Genomic DNA, 6,811 nt, shown 5'->3' on the forward strand with positions numbered 1-6,811 from the left:
ACACGCCTGAGTACAGCTTGCTTAACATTGCGGAAACAGAAATAGACTTGCTGGAGTCCCTGTATGACTTTGGGAGGTAAACTGCAGGATCTCCCCTTGCGGATGATGTAGGCCGTGTCTGTAATATGGGCAATTGGAAACGGCCTTGCACCCCTGATCGTGCATCTGTGTGTGCATCACGTTTTACAGAATTGTTGAAATAAAAGGCAATTTGGGAAGGGATCTAAAATTAAACGGCACACCGTGATCAAGCCCAGGTTTCTTGAGCAGGGGCTGCACCCCAGTATGTTTGAAATGTTTGGTGACTACATTTCAAACATACTGGGACATGACTACAGACTGTTGTTGATAGCAGCCAAAATCAATTTAACAATAGTTGAGTTATTACTGCTGAAATCAGGAATCATACTTTCAATGATGGGAAGACTCAAAATAATTGAGGTCACTCACTGGGTTCATTTAACTTCTTATTTCTATCAGCTGTGTTCATTCAATAAGTTAATATTTCAGTGAGATTTAGGGCCACAGTTGATTTTGACGTACGGATTTTGCTTAGCAACAAGCGGCCTGGTGTTTACAATAAATACTGACCAGTGTCATTTTTCAAACATTTTTCTCATCAGAAATTGCTTCATGGAGACTAGTTGGCCGGACTGCATCTTTAATGTATGCACTGTCGGACCATTTAGCAGGGTCAATCTTATCTTATTGAGATATCCTAATTTTTTCGGTTTCTTATCTAAAATGTAATTGTATCTGATCATGCCTTGACTGTTAACTCGGAGCACTTAGCATTTTATTTCCCTCCCCGCCCAGCATCCATCAGACGAAAATCCATAAAGATAAGCATCAAGTGCTATTCATTTAACAATTTCAGTATTATTGGGATGTCGGTGTTCTGCTTTATGGCTGTTTATATATTGTGCTGTTGGACTGCATATCTACAACAGACAGCGTATCCCTGGGATACTGCAGAGAAGAGCTATGATGAGGTGTGTGACATTAGCAAGAAGTTTGGGATGACACCAAGCAAAAAAAGGAGGGAGTCCAAATGGAGGGGGGCTTTCACTGACAGTGGATCTTGATGAAGATGATCACAGGCAGGCGGAGCTGTCAGCTTGTCCCAGTGTGTGATTTCATTATGTTTCTGCCGCTCCACTGGTGATTACATGTGGGAGAAGATTAAATGCAGAACGTCTGCAAGATCTGACCCTCCACCTTAGTACTTGTAAAGTGGAAATACGGGGTCACCTCCATTGTTGAATGCAATTGATTTTGGGATGCTGGTCTAATGTATTTAGATTTGGAGACAAAAGAGGCTTAGAAATTGTTCTGTTTACTAACTATTTAGGCAACATTCTCAACTCAGAATACAAATATATGAATAAATTAAAATGAAGAGACTGCTAATGAAGTGGCAAAGCAATGAATGACTGGTTAGCACGTCTGTCTCATAGTTTTCAGGTTCGATCTTAGGTGGGAATCCTAACAGTGTTTTAAAACCCTAGCTAGGAACTTTAACTGTGCTGCAAAACTCTAGTTGGGAACCCTCTGTGAATTTTAAAACCCTAGCTTGGAACTCGAATGGTGTTTTAAAACCTAGTTGGGAACCCTAATTGAACCCGAGCTGCGAAACAGAACTTTGGAGTACAGACGACTTGGCCACCGTGCTGCATTTACTAATTTTATGTTACCATTCTTACAGCATGATTGCGGAACATATTTTCCCGACTTGCAAACAAGCATATTATTGCTTCCACAATCAGTGTATCATCAAAGCATTTTCTCGCTCATTCATTTGCAGTATTTCAACCAAAGCAGCAGACTTTAAAAAAAAACCAAAAAAAAAAACACTGAATTGTAAAAGCAGCATTCGGAATGGGCCTGTGGTGAGCGCTGCATGGTTGTACTTTAATCAAACGCGTGAAGATGAGAAATGTTCAATTGAGCTATAAAATGCTCGGAGGCTTGCAAAATGAGCTACAGTACCTGATATGAAGGGAAATGAAGCCGACTCGACTCTGAAGCTTGTTGCTTTATTCTGGCACTTGTATCAAAGACATGCCGAAACTCTGCACTCTGAATCACTTCAATGATTAAAGCACGTGTTGACTGTCTAGAATACGAAACCAGTCCAGCATTAATACAATACATGCGGGAGGATTTATGGGCGAAATTAATGTGACGCACTTCTCATCCTTATCCATTCATTTTGATCATATGACATCCTTGCTGGAGAAGAACCAAGAGTGGTGCATGCATTCTATATTACAATCTGTTAATTAAACTGTTGGGATTATTTAGTCGTGGGATGAAAGCCCTTTTATTGTTTTGTTGTGGCGGAGGGAATCCATTTTGTGTGTGTGATGGGGATGAGGTTGTCCCAATTTACATGCAAATACACGCTCACTTTGCCTTTCTGTGATGCTCTTTGGCAATCAATGCTGTCGAATTCACAATTTTAACTGCTAGAATTTTTTTTTTCTTTTTTTTGTTATCAGCATTATTATATTTACAATGAGGACATACTGATACTGAATTTCTTTTATTTTATTTTATTTAAGTCTTTCATTGCTGATTGACTGTGGGGTGTGAGGTCCAGGTGTACTTTTGGATGCCTCACATGTAGATAAGATTCATATTATATTATTATTGGGGTAAAAGGCATAAGCTACGGTTTTTCAAACTTTTAATACCAAAATGTATTTTCCATTATGTGTCCCAAATAAAGATTCACGAGTTGGTGTCTTCAGAGTTCCTTTTTTTTTTTTTTTTTGGAGGGGGGGTGGGGTTCTTTAGAAATGGTCTGTCTTAGTCACTCTAGCTGTCTTTAACATGGTCACTGGAGAGAGAGCTTCATTATGTTGTTGCAATACACCAGATGGACTGGATGAGGCAGCCAAATTACATTCATTCGCACAAGAGGACAGCAAAAAAATGTATATATTTTTTTTTTAGTCACGTATGAATTTGTGAAAGTGTCTGAACTTCTGCATCTCTTTCTAATAATATGGTAATGTCACTGGAAGTGCGAGACACTCCCAGCATGCTTTGCAGCACTGGTGATAGGAATGGTGTGAGAAATACATGTTTTATGTTGGTTATATTTCCTTGCTCCTTGTTTTCGTTGTTCTATTGTTTGCCTTTATTCTTTTCAGTTGATATGGGGTGATAGTTTGGGGTTTTGATGTGGCATTGTGACCATGCCAGTGTGTGAAACAGTGACTGTAAGACTGTACGTTTGCTTGTGTGTAATAAAGTTGCTAGAATCTCTGACTGCCTCCTGAGCATCACAAAATTATCATGAACAGGAGTCGATAAAAAATAAGTGTGAAATGGAGTACGTATCATTTTTTTAAGCTCGCTTTAAAAGCATTTACATTGGGGCTGACTTCACTTCTGTTGGGAAATTTTCTTTAAAATTTTAAATCATTTACCGCTATTGATCAAATTAAATCCCACTGACCCTTATATATTTTTGTTAGTGAATATGACCCATAGTTCATTTACCAATGCAAAGCATTGCAGCACTATTAACCGATTTATATGTGGTCGGCTACTACGATTTTCACTTTTTTTTTCTGTTCCAACTGTTATGCATCAAATTCCACCAACTTCAAAATATTGTTTTGCTGCTACAACTGCTGTAATATTGATATCAACATTATCTATCATCCTATATGCATTATATCATACACGATAGATAGACCTGCACTGTCCTTGCTAATTTTCAAACCATCCAGCAGAGGTTACAGTCAATCCTTTGAAAAGAATTAGTGTTTCCATGCATCTCAGCTCAGATTAGTCTGAATTTTAAGGCACTCCAAAGCCCTTAACATCACTTATAACCATAATTACACAGAGATTTGCTGAGAATGATGCAGATTTAATGTCAGTGTGCAACGGCCTGGGTGACAGGAGCTGAGTATAAAGAATAATGTGCACTGTAGGGAACATGAGCAGATAGAAGTGCACAAATGTGTGTGCACCAGGCAGCATTGTGGACTGTAGTGCTGTTTGTTCACGGAAAGTGTGCGTTCTTAAATGTTAATGTTGCTTCACCCCGTACAGAACACGCTTTGGATTGACTGTGCATATTATGTGCTCATTATGAACACACTTTTCAATTTACACACATAGTACTTGGTGTAAGACTTTTTGCCATGACCAGTCATTAAAAACATGTATCGTGAGGTCATTAAATATTTAAATACTGACTCTAAGACATTTTAAATAAAACATGGGCGCAGCAACTAGTATGGCAGGAATACATCTTCACATAAGACTATTCAACCGCTTGTTGTGAAATTTAAATTGGATTGCATAAAAGTATTAAACTGACAGAGTTGGGGAAAAAAAATACAGGTCAACCATAATTTGTTCCTGTGGGAAAATGGAAACTCCAAATCATCATTAAACATTTAATAACTGTACATTTCAGCATTTTCCATGCTTAACTATCACACACGTGTAAAAACAAGTGAACCATTTTCATATTATATTTTGAAAAGTCTCTTAGGGGAATGAGATTAACACATCTCATGTTTAGCAGTCACACAGTAAAAAATAAATAGATTCATAGCAAAGTTTTTGTTTTTTTTCATTTCACTTGTTATAAAAAGAGAACAAGTGAACTTTATGAAGGCAACATGAAAACCCACTTTTAGTCCCGCTGACTGGTTTAGTTATTTTCATTGTTAATATGGTGTTTGAATAATAAATCTGTGGGTGACAGGAGGCGAAAATCTTATGCTGGCTGTTCAGCGACCTACGATCTTAGCTCAGGCGTGGGCAAACTACCGCCCGGGGGCCACATGCAGCCCGTTAAACCTTTTAATCCGGCCCACCGAACTTGAAAAAAATTAAATGAATAAACCTAGTTAATGTTTTATTTTCTAAATACTGTGTTTTTTCAAAGGCAAATATATTTTTGTAACGCTTTTGTTTACTTTAAATTAAAATTAAATGTATTTTTAAGAGGTGATGTTACCACTCCACCCATCTGCTCCTGGTCCGGCCCCTCTGTCAAATTTTAGAACCCATTGAGGCCCGCCAATCAAAAAGTTTGCCCATCCCTGCTTCAGTTTGTAAATGTTATTATTGAGACAGAATGAATGACTTCTGTTCCTTTTATGGGTTGTTCCATAATGTCCTCAAATGATCTCACCTGATATTTTTTTTACCTGGCTACATTGAAAAAGAAGAGACATTAAGTGGGAAGTCTTTGTTTACCACAGAGCGTATTTCAGTGAAACGATTCCTGCAAGAAATAATCAGATTAATGATACATTTCCCACCACATTAGAGACGCAGATCTGCATTTCTTCCCTCTTCTGTATAAGCAGTGTGTGTTTTGTTCACGTAGCTATTTTAATCAGGCAGTTACCAGGTAGAGTAGAAAGAAACGCTTGTGTGCTTTTCCCTTGAAGTGCCCCCTCTTGTGTCTTCGCATGAACCACTTGGCACACTATACGATCCTGTGCTGAGACCTGCCTCATGGCGATGTTCACAGTCTCCTGCGGGACTGTCTACACAGTTTCCCAAAACGTTAATCCACTTGCTGCTTGTTTTGAAATATTTCAGTTTGCCTCCCCGAAGACAAAATCAATACTTCTTTTTTTTCTCTTTGCATGTCTCGATTTCTTGTCCTCTGTTGGCTGCTGTTACAGTTACACAAGGTCTGCTTATGTTGCCGGGCACATATTGGCATGGTTACATACATGGATATTCTTTTTTTAATCGTGAACGTTTCACTCTTCTCTTCAATTCCGTCATCACATTTTAAAACAACATTTCAGAGGTCGCGGATCTGTACAGTAGAATTCAACGATTTAAGGATAATTTCACAGTCTCCTCACGTTTGATGCAGGGCATCTCTGCAGTTAGCGTATATGCATGATGTGTGAACTGTGAGGGACATTTTCACTTCATTTTACAATATCTTATTCCAAGTGCCAGAATGTACTGTGCATTGGTGACTATAGACACTCTGGCACCATCTGTTACATTTGGCAAAGAATAAACAACTTCAGTCCTTTCAACTATCTCTGGAGAAGAATTTGGAAGAATATTTCTGTAGAAGGTAGAGCCCAAAGCTTATTTGGGAGCAAATCCAGCTTGTCAGATGCACTGACAGTTAGTCAGGGACATGCTGGTCCTGTCGAAGATGTTGGGCCTCACTTCTAATCAACTTCCGCCATCCATCAAAACGCCATTGGGATGTCACTGGGCCTGCAGTACGAGTCACCTCCGCACCAGTGGTCGTGTTCTCCTATCGTCATCTTGGTTTAGATAGTGGGGACCAATTTGTTTATATTTCTCAATGGGATGGAACATGGTGTAATACAAAATAAATCAGAAGATTCATCCAATAATAATTAAATGGCCCGCCGCATCGTAGTTATGGTTTGCCTCAGAGGGCTGTTATGACTGTGAACCCATATAAATGCATGATTACCTTGCGTTATCACATACACACAAAAAATTGATGGAAAGCTAGTTTTTAAATTAGAAACCAGTAATTTTTTGTTCAACAATTTTTCAATTTATTTTAAAAGGGGAGGGTTGGTAACAAATAAATGACAATTCATCATATCTCAATGTTGTTAAAAGTGGAAGTGGATGCACATGATTTGCCCTGAGCGGGCCACATAAAATGATGTCGCGGGCCAGATTTGGCTCCCGGGTCGTGCATTTGACACCTGTGATCTAGAGACTGAAATATGAATGAACAAAAAATAAAAAAATCCAACATCCTCATCCACCACTGGAAGGAGTGCAGCCCAGAAGATAATAAACTGCTGGGCATAAA

The sequence above is a fragment of the Idiotropiscis lumnitzeri genome, chromosome 7 (assembly GCF_059441095.1).
Source record: "Idiotropiscis lumnitzeri isolate Australia: NSW breed Sydney's pygmy pipehorse chromosome 7, RoL_Ilum_1.0, whole genome shotgun sequence".
Classification (NCBI taxonomy): Eukaryota; Metazoa; Chordata; class Actinopteri; order Syngnathiformes; family Syngnathidae; genus Idiotropiscis; species Idiotropiscis lumnitzeri.